Genomic DNA, 26,444 nt, shown 5'->3' with positions numbered 1-26,444 from the left:
GACTAGCGTGTCTTATCCAGCTCCTATGAGCCTCCTGCCTCCAGGGGACCGGACACTCTACTCCAGGCCCTTCAGTGCTGGATCCCAGGCCAACCACACAGGAAGGGCCTCTTACTCATGACAAATAGACCCTGAACAGTGTCACGCCTCCGGCCTCATCCTTCCAGCATAATTTCAGCAAGTGTGGAGTCCACTAGCAGGTCTTCTGGTAGACCGAGGGATGCGCCCTCCAGGACTCTTGTTTGCAGACTCACTGCTGGCTACTCATAAGTAGGCAGTGGTAATTTGGGGAAGTGGGAGGGCCCACTCAAAACAGCAAGAGGGCCCTGGGCAGCTATACCAAGGGTGTCTCCAGAAGGCTGTGATGATTGCTTGCTCCTGCCTGCCCCAGAATTAGCACCAATTTGCCTAAAAGAGAGAATGTTCAGAGAAAAGGCTGCAAAAAGATTTCAGTGTTGTGTTGCCAGTGGCAATCTTTTATCTTCTTTGGGAAAACTGGCTCAGGTGCTTACCTTAGCCTAAGTTGCTGTTTAGTTGATAAATCATATCCAACTCTTTGTGACCCCATGGACTTTAGCCTGCAAGGCTCCTCTATCCATGAGATTTTCCATGCAAGAAAACTGCAGTGGGTTGCCATGTCTTTCTCCAAAGGATCTTTTCGACCCACAGATCAGGAAGTATTGGCAGGTAGGTTCTTTACCACTGAGCCAACCTGGAAAGCCGCAGCTTGAGTTCAGGGTTGATCAAACCACACCACCACTCTCCCTCAACCACCAGGCAAGCTGAGGGTGAAAAGAAAAATAACTTTTTCCTCCTTTCCTAACCCGTAATGTAATTCAGGCATGCCAGGGTGAGGCCCAAAGATGGAAACTCGGCAGGAAAGTTGAGAGTAGAGTTTAAATTTGGATCCAGACAGCTTACTAACTTACTATCTAGGAGACCTCAGGGAACTCAGAGTCACAGTTTGAGTGTTTCTAAAGTGGTGATGGCAATACCTCTTCCTCAGTGAGGTTAGCAGAATGAAAGAAACTAACTTAAGTAAAAACACTCCTACTGAGCCTGGTAGGCAATAGGCGCTCAGTGCCCGTGGCTTCTCTCTTCTTTCCCTCTGCTGCTGTGTTTTACTGCCAAAATTGGAAACAGATAGCTTGGTGAGCGGTAAATAGGCAATGTCCCACTCCTCCCATAACCATTATTACCAGCACTAGCAGTTCAATTCTTCTCAGAATTACTACTGGCGATGCAGCTAGTACAGAGGATTCCAAATCCTTGGACATATTATCCCACTGGTAACACATCAGCCAGGCTTGGTTGTCTTGCCTAGGTGGAATGTTTCTCAGAGACAATAGATGGAAAAGGACAGTGTGTTGTCTTCTGCCAAAATAAACCACTGGTAGGTCCTTGTGGAATCAAGACCATAGATCACAATGCATTCCAAGTGCCGTCCCCTAGGCTGGTCAAAATATTTTAACTCCTCTTGTCTTTAAACGACTCACAGGCGTGATTCCTTACCATGAGGCCATCCTCACAGGTTCCATGTAATTAAGATTAGAGGACAAATGCAGTGCTATCATTTTGTGGTCCTGGGGAGGCTTTCAGTAAATCAATCTTCCCATCACAGCTCTGCTATACAAATCATGCTCTGGTGACTTGATCTATTTCTGCAGATTTCCAGCAATAGCTTCTCAAGACTGTCAGCTCTGTTTCTATCCCAGCCCAGTTCTAACACTGACTATCCAGAGTTGACACAGGCTCCACAGGTTAAAGGCGAAGTCCTCCACATGACTCTCTTCACTTCAGATGCTAGACATGAGTCTTGGGAGGTCCCTGGACCACCTACTCTTCTGCCCAACTAGCTACAAATTTGGGGGTTCCATGACTTTCCCAATGGCTCAGTGGGTCAAGAATCCAACTGCAATGCAGGAGACACAAGGGATGCGGCTTTGATCCCTGGGGGAGGAAATGGCAACCCACTACAGTATTCTTGCCTAAAAAGTCCCATGGACAGAGGAGCCTGGTGGGCTCCAGTCCATGGGGTTGCAAAGAGTCGGACGTGACTGAGCATGAGCACAATAAACAATATGACGACTTGAAAAATTCACTAGAATGACTCACAGAGCCCAAGTTCTAGACCGATTATAACTTTATTGGATACAACCAAGAGCAGCCAAATGAGATGAGGTCCAGGAGAGAACAGAGAGCTTCAGTGCCCTCCCCGCATGGAGTCAGGGCATGTTACTCTCCAGGCACATCTATGAGTTCATTAACCAGGAGCTGCACTGAGCCAGTGTCCAGGATTTTTACTGGGGTTTCATTACATAGGCACAATTGATTAACTCATTGGCCTCATGATTGAACTCAATCTCCAAGTACCCCAATCCCAGAGGTCAGGCTGACCTCAGGTTCCAAGACTCCAATCACATGGTTGTTCCTTCTGATGTCCATCCCTCATCCTGAAACTATCAAGAGACCCAGGTGAGGCACTTCATTAACTTAACAAAGACACCTCATCATTCAGGAGATCCCAAAGGTTTTAGGACCTCTGTCCCAGGAATGGACAAACATCAGATATATTCTTCATTATATCACAGTCTCTTAATATTTACAAACCATCAGAGTTTTGAGTTTAAGCTTTCTCCTTGGGGCGGTGGAGAGATATTTGAAATAAGTTGAAATCATCATGTATTGAGACAATATTTGCTGAGAGTAGTATTTGGACAATAAATTGGACAACTATGTGTGGGGTGGTCTGGCTGCAGCTAAAATGGGGAAGACGGAGGAAGAGGCAGCGGCTGCTGTGTAGCCACAAAGTGGTGAGAGCTAAATTAGGGGAGCAGAAGTGGAAATGCAAAGGGAGACGTTGAGAGAGATTTTGAAGGAAGCTTTCAACTGACCATTTAAATTTTTTTTCCATTACAAGAGACTACACAATGGACTGAGAAATTAGAACTACTTGAAGAGTTAAACTACCTTCTAAAGATATCCAAGTAATATTGACAAAGTGGCTCCTCTGTGATTAACAGAACTTCGTATTCTAAACATTAAAAAATTCAACTACCATTAGAGATCGTAATGCTTTACCTCTTGAATAAATTTCAGGAACCCTGTCTTCATCATTAATGCCATATTCCCATTCATTCTTCTCAACAAAAAATGGGGATTCCTCTTGTCTTCAAATGAAAGACTTGTTTCTGTTTTAAAATGAATATTGCCAGTTTTCATCTTTCAAACAGCCTTTTGAAATTTCTTCACTTCTAAGTTCAAGATCTTTCCTCTCCTTTAGATCAAAACTTCATGATGCATCCCTGAATAAATTATGTATAAAAGAGAACCTGTAATATTGTTGCATTAAAAACTAGCTATTTCTTCCTGCACACAGATTTCAGTAAACAATAAAAGTAATATTTCAGAATTTGGTGTGTATGTTTTTCTCACACTATTATTAAAACAGTGAATTACTCTTATCTGTAGAAGTTCTGCAATATGACAGATATTTTAGATAAGAATTTTTCAAATAAAGTAATTTAACATATTTAAAGTTAGGGGCAAAGAGAAATGATGATTATTTCAATGTACAGAAATAGAAATGAAATAATAAAAATTATATATAGTTTGCTCAGGCAATAAGCATTCATTTTATTGTTATTTTTCATTTGCTAAGTCATGTCCAGCTCTTTGAAACCGCATGAACTGCAGCACACCAGGCTCCCCTGTCCTTTACTATCTCCCTGATTTTGCTCAAATTCATGTCAGTGATGTTTTCTAACCATCTCACCCTCTGCCTCCTCCTCCTTTTGCTTTCAGTCTTTCCCAGCATGAGGGTCTTTTCCAGTGAGTTGGCTCTTCACATCAGGTTGGCAAAGTGTTGGAGCTTTAGCATCAGTCCTTCCAAAGAATATTCAGGGTCGATCTCCTTTAAGATTGACTAGTTTGATCTCCAAGCAGTCCTAATGTTTACTTTAAAAAATTTTAAATCATATATCAAGCTATTAGACGTTGACTTTTAAGAAAATTGGCAACTCTTCATGTTTGTCAATATGCTTAAAAAATTTGAAGAAAAGACTTCTTTGACATTATATTAAAATAATTAAGTGAACAAGTAGTTTTTGAACCTCAACTAGGTGGGAAACAGAAAAAAATCTAAAGTGTCAAAAAAAGAAGATGTAATTAGCTGTTGAATATTAATAAAAATTAACATTTACTGCATGTTTACAATGTGTCAGGCATGGTGCTAATCTAAACATTACAGTCACACTGTAAAGTAGATATTAATACTATAATTTATCCCCATTAAACTATAGAGAAACTGAAGCTCAGAGGTTAAGCAACTTATCCAATTTCGCACAGTGAAAGATTCATTACTATAAGCATTTATAAAAAAAGAAAGTGTTTTTCAAAAAAACTTTATGGAGAGAGAATTTGAATAGGACATTTTAAAGACTGACGGAATTTGAAAGAGAGTAGAGAGATGAGAAAAAAATGAGAGAAAGCAGAAGGCAGTGTGAAGACCTGCACAAGTTGAGGTGGTAGTAGAGTCCCAAAGCCAATGAAGGCGTGTGCCAATGGGGTGAGCGTGCCCTTCAGGGCAAACGACCGCAATACTTATGAAGGTGATTTGGACAAAAATTGGGTCCCTGGGCATTCAGTTATTATATTAAAAAAAACATGCAATGCAGGTTAAAATCTAGATAAATCCAAAACCTTTTCATTAAGGAATTATACCACTTCTGCCCAGCTACTTGAGGCCTTGCAGGAATCAAAAGATGGAACCCTACTTATGTTGGGGGAGGTAATTGAAAAGACTTGACAACTGGTTTGACCTGCAAACTGGACCCAAGCAGTTGGAGGTCCCCTACCTCCTCTCCTGTCCTTGGAATATGTGTTCTGTTTGCTTTCCCCACTCCCAGAAGCTGCCCCAAGAGGACTTCCCTGGAGGTCCAGCAGTTAAGACGCCATGCTTCCACTGCAGGGGGTGTGGGCTTGATCCCTGGTTGGGAGAACTAAGATCCCGCATACCACCAAGTACAGCCAAAAGAAAAAAAGAAAAGGCTGTTCCCAAGGATGAAGTCTTGAAATAATAATCTGGTGATGAGACTAGATTGCACGCAACCAAACCCAGTTAAGGACTCCATATAAACTTTCAAGATTCTGGTGGGCAAAAAAAAAAAAAAAAGATTCTGGTGGGCAGATGCAGAAATCTACTTGTCCTGCATCTGTCCAATATAAACCTTATAGTAAATCCCCTTATGAAGCCTGCCACCTACCAATCTGGAGTGGTCTGCTTCTTTGTTCCTTCTCTCCCTTACTTCTGGATATGGGCTTCAGTTTCAGATCACACCTGGGAAGTTCCCAAGGAGGTTTGTGAACCATCAACTCACTTCTCTTAAACCTCTAGATTCACTCCAAATTTGAGAAGAAGCAGCTTCTTCCAGTCCTTGACAGAAAAAGAAAAATACTGACCAATCTCCACAAAAGTCATTCAGCAAAGCCCATGATAACTGTATTTTCTTGTGAAAATGGTGGCAGGGGATGCAGAAGTGCACCTTGTTCTTGCAACTGAAATTTGTGCTGTACCATTTGTCTTCACTGCAGAGAGTTTTATAGGAAATTTTCCTATCACTAATTTTCAGAAATCGTTTTGGAATTTTAGAGGCTGGCCAGAAATCTATAAATGCTGTGCATTAAATGATCTCATCATTCTAAGTAGTAGCCAGCCAAGATTTTTAAAATTCCTTTCTCCTTAAAGCACTCAGAAGTCCCCTACTATTGCCCACCTCCACGCTCTTTGGGAAGATTTGCTCAGATAAGTTTCCAGTCTGATTTGAAGAAAAGCACTGTGATGTGATGTGATGTGATTGTTAGCCTAGACACAGTCACAATGTGCCCATCTGGGAACTGCGGCAACTGTGGGTGACTTGTGGGCTGGTAATACCCCTCCTGATAATGAAAAATTAACTTGCCCAAGTAAAGAACTGGTAACTTTAAAAAATATGGTTACTTTTACCTCTTTCACTGGATACAGACTGTAAGACAGATATGCAACATCTATTGTATGTTTGTTTTAGATTATTAAAATATTTTTCAAATGCATCTTGTGTCAGGAGTTTGACATGCATTGAAATGGAACATCTCAAAGTGGCTTAACTGGAGTATCTCCCTACTCAAAATAAGCCACACAATATGTCCCTTCTCAGTCACTGTGGGCTGATGATGGACATAATTCATCCTTAAACGGTCCTGAAATATATTCATTATGGAGAGATGAAAAATAAAACATTATATCTGGGAAGATAATCTAGAGATAAAACTACAAAGCAGCAAGGAAATTGATGTTTATTTCCCTTAAGCAGTCCAGACAAAAAAAATCACATTTTCCAGAAGTTTAAAAAATTCTGATGTTATAAGGCAGGACTTATAAGGATGTTTATAAGGATGTTATAAGGCAAGACTGCAGAAAGAGTTCAGGCTTTGGGGTCAGGTGCCTTGATTCCATTTCTGGTTCTGCCACTTTCCCCCATGACACTAGTGGTGAAGAATTCATCTGCTAACGCAGGAGATGCCAAGAGGCATGGGTTCAATCCCTGGGTCACGAAGATTCCCTGGAGAATGAAATGGAAGCCCACTCCAGTATTCTCGCCTGGAGAATTCCATGGGCAGAGGAGCCTGGTGGGGCTACAGTCCATGGGGCTGCAAAGAGTCAGACGTGACTGAGTACTCATGTCCTGGGGCAAGACACATGACTTACCTGTGCCTTCAAGTTCCCTGTCTGTGAAAGGGGGACAGTGATAGTACCTACCTCCTACTGTTCTCACATGGATTAAATGAAACAGTAAATGTAAAATGCTTTAGGCCCTCCCTGGCTGAGAGCACTCAACAAATGTTAATTTATTGATACTAGTCTATTTGTAGCATTCAAATCACTGTAGCAAATTATCAGACAACCTCTTAAAAATTCCAGACTAGGTTGCTCACAAATCAATTATTGTTATATTCTAAAGTCCCTGAAACCCTTTTGATCAGAAAACGTTCGTTTCAAAGCAACTGATCAAAAGCATTATTATAGAACACATAAAGTTTGAGTTCTGGTTTAGTCGATGAAATCAACATGAAGAAGTGACATCAGATAAGATGTAAAGACTGTTGTTGTCAGGAGTATCTTACAAGCTAAGGAATATTGTTGACATTCAAGAAATCTGGATGTTTTCAGTTTCTTAAATGTGATCACTGTTGTTTTCATGTTATTGTAAAATGATCCTCCTTTTGGTCATCTGAAGCAGTTTATCTATCCAAACTCCAGTGTTTTCCTTTATTTACACTGCTTTTGGAAAAAATTAGTGAAGTTAACTCAGAAGTATCCCCCCCACACACACACACATACACATATCTATTCTTTACTGTAATACGGTAAATTTCTTTGCACTGAGGATTAATTTTTAAATTCCTTTAAAATAACAAGATAGAATATAAGATATTTTATAGTCATGTTAATGACTGGAAATGCTGGAAAGAAATTCATGGTGCCTTTCTTTGATAGCCCATCATCAGAGCACATCATTTCTATCAGCCCTCTACTGAATGTTCCTCAGAAACAGGGATGGACAGCTGTAAATGCTAACAGGCCTAGAGAAGCACTTGTAGGAGAGTATGTTCACAATAACAGGGAGGGAGACCACCTAAGGTCATGAATTATTCCACCCATGTTCAATTCATAGGGATGAAAAAGTCAGTTACTGTCAAGGACTGTAAAAGGCTGGAGACTTTATTATTTGCAAGCTAAAAAAAAATCAGCCTGCCCCAGTTTTTCTTGGATGCTGGTAGAAGACATTAAACTCCTGGATCAGAGATGGGGGAAAGTTCATTTCTTACAGCAATAGCTGGAGCCAGAGTATCCGCATTTTCTGTGTGTCTGTTCCCTGAGCTTCAACATACTAATAACAGGTTGTGATGTAGAAGAGGAACCGTGATCTTAGGTAGTGTGAAGCCTTTATAATGAGTGTGTCTCCTGTCCTTTCCTCTGGAGAGAGACATTATATTATTATACTGAGCAGTCACTGGGCTTGCTCTTTGCTCCAGAAGGAGGCATTATCACTACTGTCAAAGCTGTTCACTATACAAATGTCTTTGAAAATCTAGTCTGGAAGAAAGGGCAGTCAGTGTCTTGCTCATAAGATGTGCGAAATATTATAGATGCATGGACAGTTGTCTCCTGTCGGTCACTGGTAAATTATTCTATGCTATCCCTTCGAATGCACGAAAGTGTTAGTTGCTTAGTTGTGTCTGACTCTTTTGCAATCCTGTGGACTGCAGCCTGCCAGGCTCCTCTGTCCACTGGATTCTTAAGAATACTGGATTGTCATTTCCTCCTCCAGGGGGTCTTCCCAACCCAGGGGTGGAAACTGGGTCTCCTGCATTGCAGGCAAATTCTTAACTGTCTGAACCACCAGAGAACGCTGTAGAAAGAACCTAAAGGCTAACATAAACATGTGAAAACAAGGGAATATTCCTCAGCATAAAGGAACAAGACCACAGGATTACCAGTGAGAATGGGGCTCCTTATCCTATTAAAGATGACAGGGATTCTATTATGACTATTTGTAAGGAAAATGCATGCAGATCACATATGTCAAGAGGGCTTATCTTTGTAGACATTCATTAAATTAACAGTTAATAGTTAATAGGGCCTATAATTCCCTTATCTTTCCAAGGGGGGGGAAATCTTATGAAGGTTCTGATGTCTTTAACTCTAGAATAACAATTCAAACATTCTATTCTGAGAGATTTTATTCTTCTTGGAATGTTGATAGATATCACAAAGGAAATCATTTCATGGTAAATGAAATTAGAGAAATGCTAAGTTCAGCAAAGTCAACAAGTATTTTTAGAGCAGGACTTCTCAGAGCCCTTAACATGTTAATATTCACTGTGAATCCCCAAGAGGAATAGAATGTTTCCCCAATGGCTCTGACCAAAGACCCCTATTTCTCAGGGTACTTAAAGGGTACTCTACAAAATGCTACTTGGAAATGCCTCAGTACAGGAAAGGCTTTATCTCACTGGCAATGGATGGTGGAAGACACACGTGCTTTGGGAAGAAATTGCCTGACTGTTCTGCCCCGCTCTAGACATATTTCCCATAGATAACAGCAAAGGATACCTTCCTGCATCTTTGACTATATGTTGGTGACTATATCCATTACTTCCTGAAATCTAGGAAGGATAAATATTACTAGCAATAAACATGATCACCAAAGATCTTACCACTGTTACTGAGAAGGCAAACCAGGCTTTCTTGTTTCTTTCTCCAGAGAGGTAAACAATGTGAGTAAATTTAGGAAATTAATAAATGAACTCCAAAAAGCCTCAAGAAAATGTACCTTGTGTCAGTATAAGGCAGCTTTAAGAAGACAGCATCCAGGCATGGCTGTAGCATTTTCTGAGTGAACAAAGCACCGTCCATGATACTTTTCCAAAGAGAGAGTCATGTTTATGTAACAAGAGCATCTTCAATTTCACTACCCTGATAAGATGTCTTGAGTCATGGATATTCATGCCTCAGAGAGACAGAGAAGAGCAGCATTTTAGTCAGAGGAAAGAAGCAGTTCTTCAGGCCTGAAATCAGGTGCTTTGTCAGGGCTGATGTCACTGAAATTTGAAGCAAGTGAATGTTAAAGTGTGATCTGAGATGTTCTAGGATACATTCTACATGCATATGATATGGTACTAAGAAAAGGCTAAAAATGTTTAGTCCTGGGAAAAAAATGAGTTACCTTCCTTAGGAAGTAAATCCTAATGTAGTTTGTTGAATAAATAAGAAAGTTCTAACCCTTTTAACAGTATTTCATTATCTTTAGAATAATTTATTTCACAGCTAGAGCCAGTCATTTGTAGATTTAATTAACGAGTTAATATAGGTAAAGTTCTTAGATCAGTGGCTGTATGTGATTAATAAGTAGTAGCAAGCAAATATTATTTAGTAGTGCAGTTATACCAGTTATATTTGGATACAAAAAAAGTCACTCCTGAGACTATCAAACTCATTTTTACTTAAAACTTATACTACATGTCTATCATGTGAAAGCTATTTATCATTGGTCTGTATAAAAATAAAAATTCCAAGAATGAGGTTGCCTGGTATATTTCATATTGCCTAAGCTCAGAACCACAGACACTTCATGCTCTTTCATTAAGTTTGCTTTCAGTCATAAAACGCTTCTCAATTAAAGAGCAAGCTGTAAAATCATCCCAGGAAGGCACATTTAGGATATGAGTATGCCACTGGGAAAAGCACAAATTAATGTAATTTCAAAAGGTATTGAAAAAGTACATCATAAACCTTACTGAAGATACTTGATGGATTCAATTTTAAAATACATATTCTTTTCTCATGTGATTGAATAGTGGTTAAGCCCGAAAACTCTGAAATTAGAGTCACCTGGGCCCAGATCCTAACACTTCCACTCATCGGTCATGTGGCCTTTGGCTAGTTACTATGTGGCCTTTGGCTAATTACTTAATTACAATCTGCCTCTCTATCCATAAAAGAAAATAACACTGCCTACTAGTTAGGGACAGCAACTAAATTATACAATACATATAAATATTAATATAAAGCTACTACTTAGCACATTAGCAAGTACTTTGTAAATGCTTATTCACCATTATTTCCAAAGAATATCTCACAAGTTAGTGGGACCAAACACTTACATATTGTGTTTGCATGTGTACACACATGCATGTGTTTTTGAGGGAGATGTATAAATCATGATTTTAGAAGAATTTGACCCAAACTTTTCTAGAATCCTATTTTAAGTCCTCAGCAACACTACCCTTGCCTCTGGCACAATTCTACTGCCATTTTAGGATCAAGACCACATTTGACCACATTACCTCTTGGGCAACTTCCTGCTCACAGGACATTTTCTAGGGAAGGTTTCTCTAGTCTGAGCATTTTTATTGGCATGCAGTCAAGAATTTAAAAACTGTAGCTAAAGGTGGGTTTTGTCTTGCAGCTATTAACTCAGAAAGTGCTAATGGTTGCAACAAGGTTAACAGCTGAAACTTAAAAACAACCGTTTCCTGTTAGTTCAGGATCCTTCCCACAAAGCTCAGAAGAGGTCTGCGGAGCAGATGTGCAGAGGGTGGGCAGAGAATGCTGGGTAAAGTTCTGCTGGTGGTTTGGGTTTAGAATTTAGATTTTGCTTTCACTATTACTGGGCAGGATCAACTGACATCCCATACAAAACACACAAGCATAGCAGGTTGATCTTAAAGAATGAGCCCAGCATTGAAAAATCAAGGTTTAAGCAGATACATGTACATAACACACAATTTTAGTATAAACTAAAGTGTTGAGGTTTTAGAGACTGTAGTTTAATACAAATTATACTGAAAGTCAGAACCAGTACAGGAAATGTAATATTTTTAAACTTGTTCTTTCAAAATTTATTGCCAGGTTCTCTGCTAGTATTGATGTAGAGATGAACAAAGAAACAGTAGAGAAGCAAAACATAAAGAGATAAATGGCGGCGTGCAACGGTGAAACAGAGATTCAAAAGTAAGTTCTATGGAACACAAGGAAGAGAGAATTATGCTTGCCCGGAGCCCGCAGAGCTCTACAGAGAAGGTGACTTTTGAAATATGCTTTCAAGAAATGAGATAGCTCAGGCTGTTCTTTGTTGTAGCCAACAACAAGATAATGTAATATAATCACCATTTCCATACAATCTACCATGGCAATTGCATATATTCTTTCTAAGCCTCACTGGAACCTTAAAAAGAAGGTATTATTCTTCCAATAAAGATATGGGAAATGGGGTTCAAAAATTAAGAAACTCATGATCGCATAGCTGGTGAGTGGCAGATTCAGGATTTGAGCCCAGATCTACATCATTCCGGGCTTTCCAGGAGGCACTAGAGGTAAAGACTCCACCTGGCAATGCAGGAGACATAAGACATGAGTTTGATCCCAGGGTCGGAAAGATCCTCTGGAGTAGGAAATAGCAACCCACTCCAGTATTCTTACCTGGAGAATCCCACGGACAGAGGAACCTGGTGGGCTACAGTCTATGGGGTCACAAAGAGAGACACAATTGAAGCAACTTAGCATGCGCACACTACATCATTCCAAATTTTGTACCATGGTCGTGAGTTGCCCAGAAAGATCTACTTTTGTTCCCTATTGTCAACCAGTATATGGTTAACTACATGGAACTTATCCTAGCAGCCCATCTGGAATGCCAAACTTTGGCCTAAAGGACTGAATATTAAACGAAAGATCAAAATGGTAGCCTTAGCCCACAGGGCCCTCTCTTTTCTATGAACTTCTACCACATTTAGTTCCAAACGGTTTATACCAAGTCAAGTGCATGCTAGATTCCCTCTCCCATGCTCTGTGAACACCTGGAAATCAGGGAATAAGCCTTATCCTTCTTTGAGACCCTCAGGGTCCAGCAATCACAGAAGCTGGCTGATTGCTAATTCACCTAGTGTTTTACAGAGGGCTTGATAAGTGTGTGTGTTGATTTCAGTTAAGCTGACTGAAGTGAGGTGACTATAGACTTAACGCCTACATTCTGTAAAATAAGAAAAGGAAACCTAAGCAGTACAATATAATGAGTTTCAGGCTAGCACCTCTCAGACTGCAGGGTGCATGGGAATCACCTGACTACACACAGAACTGTCCAGCTCATCCTACTAGAAAGCAGGCACAGAGTAGAAAAAGGGATTGCAATTAATGGGGTGGAGCAGGGAGGGACTCAGCTTGCAGGGACTCAAATCCATTTCCAAGCTTCATTGTTGTTTCCGGTTCTTTTGTTCTCTGAGCAATAGTGCAAGTCACTCACTCTGTGTCAGACTCTTTGCAACCGCATGGACTATAGCCCACCAGGCTCCTCTGTCCATGGGGATTCTCCAGGCAAGAATACTGGAGTGGGTTGCCATGCCCTCCTCTAGAGAATCTTCCCAACCCAGGGATCGAACCCATGTCTCCTGTACTGCAGGGGGATTCTTTACTGTCTGAGCAATGAATTGTAGTAAATACCACAGCTACCATTTACTAAGTACTTATAAAGTGTTTGGCCCTGTTCTTGGTGATTTAAGTGTGTTATTTAATTCTCACATCACCCTATAGTACTATACTTACACTGTTGATGGGGTGGAGGAAGTAGCAGTAATTTCCTTACATTTACACAGAAAAAGCAGGGATTTCTTCCTGGTTCACCTCAGTCCAAAGTCGAGGATTGTGCTTCCTTCATTGGGCAGTGAGGCAGCGTTTCAGGGAGGACTAAGCTTGAGTTTAGGAGCACAAGGAGGATAGAGGGGCAGGCAGAAAGCCTCTGAAGAACAAAGCCCTCCACAGGATATTTGTGCCCTTAGTACTCATCTCACTGTTTGAATCCAGGTAAGGTATTTAACCTAACTGAGTTAACTAGTTAACTCAGCTAGTACCTGGTGGCCTACAAGGTACTCAAATTTTTACTTAAAAAAAATTTTTTTTGTTTGTTTGTAGCAAATTGCTAGTCAGCTTCTGTCTTTTCTCTAGGAAACTTCCAGGAATTTTTCCCACCTGCTATCTAGGAGGAAGGCCCCACTTTAGAATTAAGTGTTGTTCTCTAGGTTAATTAAGGCTAGTGTTAGGGTCATCTCCTAAGGATTAAGAGGGTTGAATGTTTTCTTCTGTGAAAGACACCCAACAACAGTACTGGAATTCGAAAAAGTGTAGGAATTGGCCAGAGGAGCATGGAAAAATCAGTTAAGACTAAGAAATCAACTTTTTGACAAATTTTAATTTTGACTTGGAGATAAAAATGGGGTAAAATGAGAGAGGATTGCTTTCTTAAGATTTGGTGTGTAAGAACAAACCAACTAGCAAAAAAAGACTAGCTGTCTATGAATTGCTCTGCTGGCATACACCCCTCTTTTCCTGAATGCCAAGACAAAGCAATAGTTTAATTGTTGGTGTTCTTAGACAAACTCATATTGGTAAGGCATTCCAGAAGATCTTATATTACTTAGTAATCTTGTTTGTACATTTTTCCACTGGGGAGATTTTCTATACAGATGACTCGGCTTTCAATACGGCAGAGTTCGCTTTTCATCCTGAAATTGGGTAGGGAAAGGTGAAGAAGAAAAGCGTGGTTTAGGTCGATTTAAAAGGGGAGGGGGAGAGGAAGAAACCCCCTCCCCCATACTCTTTAAACAACAGGTGGTTTTGGCGAGAAAGATCAACTCCACGCACAGTACGAAATTGCAGGCGGAGCATTCGATTTCAGTCCCCCAGAACCTGGCGCCAGGTTGTCAGGCTGCGTGAACAAGGAGGTTCCTAGCGGTGAGCAAGCTCAGGTGTCAAGGGAACGGCTCCTGGGTTTTATGGTCCAGGAAAACTGGTTTTTGCCTTTGTCCTCTGTGTCTCGAAGTGTGTCCCACCACCCCCTCCCACCCTTCTGCTCATCTGTGAGGGGAGCAGGATAGTGAGGAAGGATTATCTCCATCCTCCCCAGTCCTTCCGAGGAGTGCCCAGAGGGGCTATTTTTAGTGGTAGCGGCTCCCCTCCAACTTACCCCGGGGTGGAGCTGCGACTGTGGCGCGGCCGCCCAGCGCAGGGAAGCCTTGGGTTCGGGATGGGGAAGGTAGTGGCCCCGGTCCATTCCTCAGGCACTGGCCGCCAGGTGGGCGTTCCAGAGGCCAGAGCGGCTCCACCGGCGAGAGGCGGGAGATCTTCTTGGGCGCCCTGAAGGAAGTCCTCGGCGGCCGGCGGCTGTCCTGGGCGGCCGGCCCGGGCGCGGGGTGGTCTCCGCGGGGAGGAAGTTCCCGGGCCCGGCGGCCTGCGTCACAGCGGGCTGGCACCGCGGAGCCGACCAGCGGGCGGCGCGGCGACCCCGGGGCCGGGCGCTGGGCGGCGCTGGCTGCCGCTGGCCCGGCTGCTCGCGGGGCGGCGCTGGAGGCGGCTCCGTCCGCGGCCGGGGAGGCGGAGGGGAGGAGGGCTGCGGGGCTGGGGCGTTAGCTGCGTCCCGGCTCGGAGCCCGCGAAGAGGACTAGGAGGAAGGCGCCGCCGTGGCCGTGGCCGCAGTGCTTCGGGGCGCTACGGGCCATGAGCAGCCGCCCGGCGGGCGACCCCGCTGCCGCTGGCCGCCGCTGAGCCCAGCCGGGAGACGGCTCGCCGCTCCCCAGCACCGTTCGCAGCCGGCACCCTCGCGCCCAGAGGTAAGGGCGGGGACCGCCGAGGGATGGGATGGGATGCGATGGAGAGGGACGGCCCGCCGAGGACCGCCGGCTCGGTCCTCTAGGTGTGCTGGAGCCACGACTCGCCCCGCCTCGTTCGCGTCCCTGCCTTCCCCCGGCTCTCGGGCGGGCGGACTGTGGGCTCCCGCCCGGCGTGTGGTCCCTGGAGCCATCCGCTGCCGGGGCTCGGGGACCCGCCAACCCTTACCCCACCCATTCCGCGCCAGCCCAGCGTCGGGTGAGAGACCCCAGCCTGGCGCCAAGCGCAGCGCGGCAGGTTCTGCGGACTTGGGGGGATGGGGCTGGGGGACCTGGAGAAAACGGGGCCACGCAGGGGGAGATCGTCGTTCTTTTCAACCTTAAACCTCCCTGAGACCTCAGGGTCTTTACCTACTGGTCAGCTCTTCCCTTACCACCCCCGAGCCCCTGAAGTTAGCACTTTGGGGAGAGAGAGGAATTGGGTCTCCGAAGGGAACGAGAGCGAGATGCCTGCTCCCCAGCAGGACCCGAGGGGAGAGAGGGTTTCGCTGGATCTCGCGGGCCCCAGAAACCAGGTGTCTAGGCCGGCGATTGAGACCAAGACCGCTGCTTTCGACACAAACCCAGGCTCGCTGGTCTTTCCCTTTCCAGCTGGTTCTCAGCGACGACACGGCTAGGGATGGAGTTAGCGACTCAGCAACCTTAGGATGTGCTCTGTAGAAGCTAATTCCTTTCTTCTCTCCCTCTGCCAGTTCTTCCCTCCCCCACCCACGGTGTATATCGGATTCTAGTCCCTTCAAAACCTTGCTCTCTACCTGGCTTTGGGTGCCACGGACACCTAGCCCACATCCCAGGACTGATATTTCAAAGGGTTAAGGCCAAACTTCGCTTTCGAATTCTTTTTAAGCATTTTGAACTCCCAGCAAACCAGTTAGGAAACGCTTTCAAGTCCCTATCCACCTTAAAGTTAAAAAATAAGCACCCATCAAACTGTGTGTGAGTGCCAGCAGCGTTGGGCAGAGGGAGATTTGAATAACTATTTCATGCAGACTTATGGGGGAGGAACAGGTAAAGGAAATGGCAAGACTTATTTTAGTCACATATTTCTCACAAGTTCTCAATAGTGGATAGTGTAAAAAATGTAGCTTTAACCAATAGTCATATTTCCGGACAGGTATATAGTGGTTTCCTAAGGCATACTGGAGACTTCTTCATGGACAAGTTATTAAAATGCCTCCAGATGAGAGATAAGGCAACTGGTCTTAACTCTCTTGGCGCAGTAGAGCACCATCTCCTCAGCGGTCAGCTTTATAGTTTTTATTTTTCTTTACATTCTATTTTTAAATGTTTTGTGTAAAGCGCAAAGGTAATCCATACTTCACAAAATTTGCTCAGATTCATAAACCTGTGGACATGGGTAATAGATTAAGTGTCTACAGTTTCAATCTGTGATATTTGCATTCTTGTGACTTGCTTAGAGAGGGAAGACCGTGGACCTGACCCAGACTGGCTTTACTTTGGAGTGATCAAATACTCTCTTTAGGTCAGGTTGTTTATTTGCTTTTGAGGGAGAGGTGGGGAGCAGCTTTGCAAGGATGGATGCTTTTCATGGTTCACATAACAGATTTGACCACAGATAAGGCCCACTCACCCACCAGCAGTTCAGAGATAGCAATCATGTTTAACAACTTTCTTAGTAATAAAATGATCAAAGCCTTTGTTAATGGTACTAATCTCTTATTTCTCAGATGGACTAGGCACTTAAGGAAATGTGTTTTGAGAAGGGAATGCTTTTAGTATAAAAAAAATGTGTCTAATCTTTACCAATTTGTTAATGATTCTAAATAGTGTGTGCTTAAGTTGTAGTCACCCATAACTTCATAGTAAAACCCAAGTTTAAAAAAGAAATAGAGTGGAAATACACACTTATTTTGCCAAGTGTGGTGTTAATAATCTAATATGGAGCATTACTGTAATACAGGCTGCACTAGATGCCTGACATGCGTGATCTCAAAATCTGACAACAAACTCTTAAGGCAGATGGCCATTCACACTTCACAGAAGAGAGTGGCTCAGAGTGTGTGACTTATCCAAGACCATACAGCTGAGTTAATACCTGAATGAAGCCAAGCCTCTAGTTGTCTTTTTTTTTTAATTTGTATTGGGGTATAATTGATTTACGGTGTTGTGTTAGTTTCAGGTGTATAGCAAAGTGAATCAGTTATACAAATACATACATCCAAATCCTCTGGTCTTAACGATTTACTTTTTTGTTATTCAAAGCTGCCTCTCTTTTTTTTCCTAAATAAATTTATTGTTAACTTACCATAAGGACTGTATGAGGAAATGGGGGATTAAGGAAGTCAGGTCACCTGTTCAGGGTTTTCTGGTATATCGCAGAATTCACATTTGGACTCAGGGCCATCTGTTTCCCAAACCCCTCTTCTTGCCACTGCTCTCTATTAAATGACTGATTTAGAGCTTAACCTAATGAACATTTCACTGCGGCTCATCAGCTATTCTGATTCACATGATAATGATGCCCTCATGAGCTACAACACACTCCCAAAGAGTTTATACGCAATCCCTGGAGTGCTGGCTATGTCTGCAGGCCCAGAACACTCATGAAAGCATATTGCAACCAACAAGGTGACAAGTATCCTAATGCAGGTATCCTTAATTCACTTAATGTCTCTTAAAATATAAATCATTGTAGACTGGTATGGGATAAAGGGCATGGCCTCAAGATAGGAAAAGCTGGTACAGATTCTGACTCTACTGCATAGAACAAGTGCCAACTAATTCACATTATTGAGCTTCTCTGAGCCACAGTTTCTTGGTGTGATAATGGGCTTATAAGTAAAGCCTACCTAGCTGGATCATTGTGTGCATTCAATGTAACAGTGCTTCTGACAGCTCCTGAAACCTGTGTGTTGTGTGTTCAGTCACTAAGTCGTGTCTGACTCTTCGCCATCCCATGGACTGCAGCACACCAGGCTTCCCTGTTCTTCACTATCTCCTGGAGTTTGCTGAAACTCATGTCCATTGAGTCAGTGATGCCATCCAACCATCTCATCTTCTGCCACCCCCTTCTCCTGCCCTCAATCTTTCCCAACATCAGGGTCTTTTCCAATGAGTCGGCTCTTTGCATCAGGCAGCCAAAGTATTGGATCTTCAGCTTAAGCGTCAGTCTTTCTGATGTATATTCAGGGTTGATTTCCTTTAGGATTGACTGGTTTGATCTGTTTGCTGTCCAAGAGACTCAGGAGTCTTCTCCAGCACCACAGTTTGAAAGAATCAATTCTTTGACGCTCAGCCTTCTTTATGGTTTAACTCTCACATCCATACATTACTAATGGAAAAACCATAATTTTGAGTATACGGACCTTTGTTGGCAAAGTGATGTCTTAACTTGTTAATACACTGTCTACATTTGTCATAACTTTCCTTCCAAGGAGCAAGCATCCTTTAATTTCATGGCTGCAGTCACCATTAGCAGTAATTTTGGAGCCAAAGAAAATAAAATCCGTCATTGCTTCTACTTTTTCCCCTTCTATTTGCCATGAAGTAATGGGATAAAGGGCTTCCCAGATGGCACCAGTGGTAAAGAATCTGCCTGCCAATGCAGGAGGCATAAGAGAAGTGGGTTTGATCCCTGGATCAGGAAGATCCCCTGGAGGAGGGCATGGCCACCCAATCCAGTGTTCTTGCCTGGAGAATCCCTTGGACAGAGGAGCCTAGTGGGCTACAGTCCTAGGATCACAGAGTCAGACACGACTGAAGCAACTTAGCACAATGGGACAAAATGTGGTCCTGTCACCTAGTAGGTGCTTAGTAAATGGTAAGAATTACTGTATTCTACCACTGATTGAAATTTCTGCTTAATTTTACATTTGTATGTTTTATATGCATATAGCATTTAGTCAGCACTGTCATTGATTCACTTTTTTTATATAAAGGCCTTATCTGCTTTTTAGCATCTTTAACTTTTGAATCACATCCTTTTTTTTTTGTAGTTTTGACTTATAAACATTTACTCACCTTATGTAGTTTTTCCTTTGCCCTACTCTGCACATTTTTTAGAATATTAATAGCCATCTTTCAATGGGATGGAATTGTATATCTTGGCAAATACACTATCCTGTTTTCTGCCTTTCCTGATATCTCAGCCTTGCTTATCACTCAGAGCACCATGGCAATCCTAGTATCTCCCCACCACATACCTCACCCTTTGCCGAGTCTCTACCAGCTAATGTTCTGCATCTACTTCAAGGCCCAACCTAAATGCTGCAACCTACGTGAGCTGTAGACCTTCCATTTTTAATCATTTGTCAGTTCACTTATAATTCAGATAACATGTCCCCCTAATGATTTTTACATTTTTTAAGGTTATTTGTCCAGGTAGTATCCTACAAAAAACTATAAACTCTTTGAAGATAGGGACATTTTTCTGTTTCTTTATATGCTTTGCTTCAAATAAAACATAGATAGTTTCAATTTCCTGAATGAAAGATGAGTCAAATATTCAAAGAGAGATCCTCACAATAATTAGGAAACACACCCAAGTTATTTGTCTCTTACATGAGTAGTGACACCCTCCTCTTTATTCTGAGACTTGTTCATCCCAGCCTTCTTCACTCCTTTAACTGGCATTCCATTTACTGGAAGGCCACAGTTCTTCAAAGCCTTGGCCATTAGGTACCAGGTAAGATAGCTATATTTCATTGATCAGTTGCTTCCGTGGTAGTATAGTAACCTCATTAGGTTGTAAATATATTGAGTACATCAACAGTATTTGGATAGTTTGGCATTTTAGATGGGGTAATGATCCCGATGGATTTCTTTAATTAGGATTATAATTTACCTGTGGGAAAGAAATGCAGGTTTCCCCCATTATCTGCAAGCAGAGTTCCTCTGAAAATTTATGTAAGCTGAAATAGCATAAAGGGAAGGAACAGTTATCTTAGGACACATCTTACTAACGGATGCACAGAATACATGGAGATAAAGCACAGATGCTCACAGATACTGTTCAAAGTTATGGGGCTTGATGTGGAGATGCTGAGTGTAGTTCTTGAGGAAGGAGTTTGCGGTGCCACTGTCGCTGCTGCCCTGGGTGTTCGCTGCCTCTGTATTTCTGCTTACTGCAAAACCAATGCTGAGCACTATTTTTGCCTTTTGCCTTTCTTTTCCATAAGTGCAAAAATCCTTTTTGGATTTCTTTCAGTTAGTCAAAACAGGCACCACTATGGGTCTTTCATAAAAATGAAGTGGTGTAAAGGAAACTTTCAAAAAGCAGGTATACCTATACCTGCCTTAGAGAGAAGGTTGAGATAATAAGCAATGAAGATTTCAAACCCTTTGGTTGAAAATAGGACTAATCATGGCACAGTATGGAGGATACAATCAAATTGACTTTCATGAGAGAATTCACTTTAGTTCAGTTCAGTTGCTCAGTTGTGTCCAACTCTTTGCGACCCCATGAACTGCAGCACGCCAGGCCTCCCTGTCCATCACCAACTCCTGGAGTTTACCCAAACTCACATCCATTGAGTCGGTGATGCCATCCAACCATCTCATCCTCGTTGTCCCCTTCTCCTCCCACCCTCAATCTTTCCCAGCATCAGGGTCTTTTCAGAAGAGTCAGCTCTTCTCATCTGGTGGCGAAAGTATTGGAGTTTCAGCTTCAACATCAGTCCTTCCAATGAACACCCAGGATTGATCTCCTTCAGGATGGACTGGTTGGATCTCTTTGCAGTCCAAGAGACTCTCAAGAGTCTTCTCCAACACCACAGTTCAAAAGCATCAATTCTTCTGTGCTCAGCTTTCTTTAGAGTTCAACTCTCAACATCCGTACATGAAAAACCATACATGCTACATGAAAAAACTACTAGAAAAACCATAGCCTTGACTAGATGGACCTTTGTTGACAAGGTAATGTCTCTGCTTTTTAATATGCTATCTAGGTTGGTCATAACTTTCCTTCCAAGGAGTGTGTGTCTTTTAAAAAATGTCATGGCTGCAGTCACCATCTGCAGTGATTTGGGAGCCCCCCAAACTAAAGTCAGCCACTGTTTCCCCATCTATTTCCCGTGAAGCGATGGGACCGGATGCCATGACCTTAGTTTTCTGAATGTTGAGCTTTAAGCCAACTTTGTCTTTCACTTTCATCAAGAGGCTCTGTAGTTCTTCTTCACTTTCTGCCATAAGGCTGGTGTTATCTGCCTATCTGAGATTATTGCTATTTCTCCCGACAATCTTGATTCCAGCTTGTGCTTCTTCCAGCCCAGGGTTTCTCATGCTGTACTCTGCATAGAAGTTAAATAAGCAGGGTGACAATATACAGCCTTGATGTACTCCTTTTCTTATTTGGAACTAGTCTATCATTACATGTCCAGTTCTAACTGTTGCTTCCTGACCTGCATACAGGTTTCTTAAGAGACAGGTCTGGTGGTCTGGTATTCCCATCTCCCTCAGAATTTTCCACAGTTTATTGTGATCCACACAGTCAAAGGCTTTAGCATAGTCAGTAAAGCAGAAATAGGTGTTTTTCTGGAACTCTCTTGCTTTTTCAATGATCCAGCAGATGTTGGCAATTTGATCTCTGGTTCCTCTGCCTTTTCTAAAACCAGCTTGAACATCTGGAAGTTCATAGTTCACATATTGCTGAAGCCTGGCTTGGAGAATTTTGAGCATTACTTTACTAGCGTGTGAGATGAGTGCAATTGTGCAGTAGTTTGAGCATTCTTTGGGATTGCCTTTCTTTGGGATTGGAATGAAAACTGACCTTTTCCAGTCCTGTGGCCACTGCTGAGTTTTCCAAATTTGCTGACATATTGAGTGCAGCACTTTCACAGCATCATCTTTTAGGATTTGAAATAGCTCAACTGGAATTCCATCACCTCCTCTAGCTTTGTTCGTAGTGATGCTTCCGAAGGCCCACTTGACTTCACATTCCACGATTTCTGGCTCTAGGTGAGTGATCACACCATCGTGATTATCTGGGTCGTGAAGATCTTTTTTGTACAGTTCTTCTGTATATTCTTTCCACCTCTTCTTAATATCTTCTGCTTCTGTTAGAATTATGTGAGAATAATGAGAGAATTAGCATGGGGAAAAGACCCAGATAGTCTCACCACAAATATCAGAGGTGGAAAAATTTTAAAGGAACAGGTAGAAGAAGTGAAACATTATAATATTACTATACTATGCTATATTCTCTCTCTATATATGTGTGTGTGTGTGCGTGTGTGTATATATATATATATATCTCACACACTGTAACACCCTATGACAATAATAACAAATACTATTATTTATTATTAATAATAGGTCTGCTAGATATGGGTCATTCCTGGACTATAGAAATAGGAAGGAGACTGTGGGGTCAAGATGGGCAAGAGTGGAAACTAGTGTGGCCTCAAATACCTAGAACAACAACGTACTCCCATTCGCTCTCAGCCCAGCCACAGAAGGGCAAGAGGGTAATCTCAGAACTTTACGTAAAGTAGATAGTTTGGCAGATACAGTGAAAATCTCCTAAACGTATTCAAAGGTAGAAAATACCTGAACTCTTTTCCAATATCAGGCGTGAAACAAAAAAATAGCCTGGGGTACCTATGTAAAAGTGTAATGCACTATCGCAAGTTCAGGGAGTGAATTTAAAATTCTTTTCTGGTATTGGATGGATTGTCCTTTTAGAATGTGATTCTACAGTCTGTGAATGGCAATCAGTAGAGACATGGTAATATTCAGAAAATGAGTAGAGTTAAGAAAAGAGAAAAAGGCAAAATTCAAGAACCGGTTTTAAGAAAAATGTTGTAAAGCTTAAGGAAACAACTGAAAGTCTTCTAGACGACTGGGCATTTGAGGTCAAAGGCATCCAGGAGAACTATAGGTTCTTTAAAGAACTCAGAAGAATGAAAGCTCTGTCCTTACTGGAGATGGGTGGGAAGGAAGAGCAAGGAGGAAAGTTATTTTGGCTGAACTCAAACACTGCCCAAAGGCTAGAAGCGCAGGAGTAAGTAAGGAAGCTTACTTAAAGTAAGGAAGCTCTTAGGGAAGCATTTCTCAACCTTTAGTTCATGCCTACCTTCCGTCCAGAGATGCATTGTAATGCCACAGATACCCTGTCTACCCACTTAGGTACTGTGGCCTGTTGGCAGGCTACAACCTGAACCCACTCCAGTATTCTTGCCTGGAGGATCCACACAGACACAGGAGCCTGGCGGGCTACAGTCCATGGGGTCACAAAGAGTTGTACACAGCTGAGCAACTAAGCATAGCACCCGGCAGACCAAGTGTTTGACAGATAAGGTTGCCCCCCCTGTTGAGAACAAATGGAGGACCATGATTCTAGACTATGTTTGAAAATCACAAATGAGCCATGTGGAACTAAAAGACATGAAGAACAGTGTATACATACACATTTTTCCTTTATAAGAAATCATATTTCATTGACTGTTAAGCTGAAATATATTTGCAAAAATATATCTTCCAGTTGTACCAGTTGCATCTTGGCAACATGATTGCATTCGTTAAGTTATCTTCCGGGCCTACCTCTACCTGCATTCTTTTGTTTCAGGGATGGGAAACCCTCCCCAAACTTTAAATGTGCAACATCTTTTATTTACTTCTGTTATGCTGGGAAGGCTCTGATACTAACCATTGATTCTTGTGATTGTTCAGTTTTAATGAGTATAAATTAGTTTGTCTTTATTAGAGTATTTGCATTTTATGGCAATTGTTTATTATTATGAAACACTGTGTTCCCTGTCAAAGAAATTTTAACTCACAACAAGTAGATATATGGTGGCGGGGGTGAGACTTCTGAAGTCACTGTTAGCTTTTCCGTGTTTGTTTCCATGCTCTGGTTCCATAGGGAGCATAAGCCTGGGCTTCCGACATGGAATCTCAGAGCTTTTAGGGTTAGAGGAGCTTGGCTTCTTTATATTTTGGCTTCTTTTGGCATTTGGAGGCCGTGGGCTTCCCAGGTGGCGCTAGTGGTCAAGAATCCGCCTGCCAGTGCAGGAGACACATGAGCTGAGGGTTTGATCCCTGGGTCAGGAAGATCCGCTGGAGAAGGAAATAGCAGCCCACTCCAGTGTTCTTGCCTGGAGAATTCCATGGACAGAGGGTGCTGGTGGGCTGTAGTCCATGGGGTTGCAGAGAGTTGGACATCACTGAGCCCACACACACACAGCCTTTGCATGCTTCTTCCTCCACCACAATTCATCTTCTTTCAGCTTTTACTTTAACCGTATTGTTCTTTCCCCCCTCTCCTTTCCCCTCAAGGCTTCAGAAATATCCTTGTTTTCCACATCTTTTCTCTTTGATTTTTAGAGCTGCACTGAAAGCCCCATGAGGGCCGAGGCCATTTGGCCGTATCGGTCCTGTTCACTTCTGTATCCACAGCACGTGCAGTGACTGGAACAGAGCTGCTGGGGAAAGTTGTGGAATAAACACTTAATGGTACATTTTGCACTGAAGCTTCTAACCTGCCATCTTACCGTGTATCCGTTTCTGCTATCTTAAATTCTAGAAATAAGATTTGAGAGTGTAGTTAGAAGTTATTCTTCTTAATAGGGTCGTGACATATGTATACAGAAATATGTCTATATGCCATTGGAAATTTGGAGTATTATATAAAACATGAAGTCAGAACATCAAAACAAATCCTAGATAAAAGCACAAATCCTAGATAAAAGTCACTACGTAAGCTAAATAGATGAAAACTCATGGGTCCAGTAATCAATAAAAAGTACTAACTACTCTTTCTCGAATACCTTAGGAATGTATTAAAATTAGAAACATTCAAATATCTTTTTTTAAATAGGAAGGGTATAACGTATAAATCCAGCTTCTGGAAAAAATACTTTGGGGGTCATTTAGCTAATAACACCTTGATTTTTAAAAAGAACAGTGAGAATAGCTTCATTAGGAAAACACCTTCAAGTTAATTTATATTATGTCCCTTGAAATTAGCAAGGTCCAGGATAATTTCCCATCAGCAAAGTTAGGAAACACTATATATATAGCACACAAAAATACCTTTCTAGTTAATGCACAGCTATGTAGATCCCTGTCACCAGAAAATGGTGCAAGTTGAGGAGTTAGCACTAGGGGTGTGTCTAGGGTTTGGATCTTTGTTGAGTGTTTAAGCATTTTATCTAAGGATCTGATGGTTTAGTGTGTATCTTATATTTCTGCCTGTGGCTCCATGGTGCATAACGTAGCAGTGAAGCAAGAGTTGGAAATGAGCTTGACAAAATAAAATAAAAATGAAGGAAATAGTCAAAACTGAGCACTGAAATTCACTTAAGGAAAGTATAGGATTGTACCTTGAAGAAAAATAAATATACCAAACATAAAATATACTAGATTTTTGTTTGTTTTGTTGTGTTCATTTCTATATCAGCAGTATTTAGAATAGTACCTAATATGTTCTCAAAAGGATCAGTAAATATTTGTTGAGTGAATAAATGAATGAAATGCAAGATGGAAAAACACTGACTACTTGCCATTAGGGAAAAGTAGAGTTAATCCTATGGAGATGGTGATGGATAACTAGTAGACTGAAGAAACTGTTAGAAAACACTGTTTGGACAAATCATTTTTGAGTCTGTGTTACAGTTTTATTTTAGTCTTACATATAAAAGACTTCTGGTAGGTCAGAAGTAGTTTAAAAATTCATCCTGACTAGCGACATTTTATAAGCATTGTGGATGGTTAGATATTATTGTTCAGTTCAGTTCAGTTGCTCAGTCGTGTCCGACTCTTTGCGACCCCATGAATCACAGCACGCCAGACTTCCCTGTCTATCAACAACTCCCGGAGTTTACTTAAACCCATATCCATCGAGTCAGTGATGCCATCCAGCCATCTCATCCTCTGTCGTCCCCTTCTCCTCCTGCCCTCCAATCCCTCCCAGCATCAGGGTCTTTTCCAATGAGTCAACTCTTCACATGAGGTGGCCAAAGTATTGGAGTTTCAACTTCAACATCAGTCCTTCCAATGAACACCCAGGATTGATCTCCTTCAGGATGGACTGGTTGGATCTCCTTGCAGTCCAAGGGACTCTCAAGAGTCTTCTCCAACACCACAGTTCAAAAGCATCAATTTTTCGGCACTCAGCTTTCTTCACATTTCAACTCTCACATCCATACATGACCACTGGAAAAACCATAGCTTTGACTAGATGAACCTTTGTTGGCAAAGTAATGTCTCTGCTTTTTAACATGTTGTCT

General features: G+C 42.1%; 2 protein-coding genes across 3 annotated transcripts in view; one reads left to right on the top strand and one right to left on the bottom strand.

Moving 5' to 3' along the window:
- LOC136149213 (guanylate-binding protein 6-like) overlaps positions 1-14,872 on the bottom strand; it is a 210,476-nt gene extending 195,604 nt beyond the window's left edge. Inside the window, exons 1-3 of one of the 2 annotated variants that reach the window (XM_065909300.1) lie at positions 14,559-14,872; positions 9,375-9,642; positions 5,265-5,434 (exon numbers count right to left, since the gene is read on the bottom strand). The gene's annotated coding sequence lies outside the window, so the exon portion shown is untranslated. Of the gene's footprint in view, positions 1-5,264; positions 9,643-14,558 lie in introns of both variants that reach the window. The other variant, XM_065909310.1, reaches the window with a different exon arrangement.
- Positions 14,873-15,051: 179 nt separating this feature from the next.
- The window catches only part of LRRC8C (leucine rich repeat containing 8 VRAC subunit C), an 87,114-nt gene continuing 75,721 nt past the window's right edge, over positions 15,052-26,444 (top strand). The window contains exon 1 of the mRNA XM_065909278.1: positions 15,052-15,201. The gene's annotated coding sequence lies outside the window, so the exon portion shown is untranslated. The remainder of the gene's footprint in view (positions 15,202-26,444) is intronic.

This window comes from Muntiacus reevesi, chromosome 1 (genome assembly GCF_963930625.1).
Source record: "Muntiacus reevesi chromosome 1, mMunRee1.1, whole genome shotgun sequence".
Taxonomy (NCBI): domain Eukaryota; kingdom Metazoa; phylum Chordata; class Mammalia; order Artiodactyla; family Cervidae; genus Muntiacus; species Muntiacus reevesi.
Note: the sequence above shows the minus strand (reverse complement) of the source record. Positions and strands in the feature narration are given on the sequence as shown.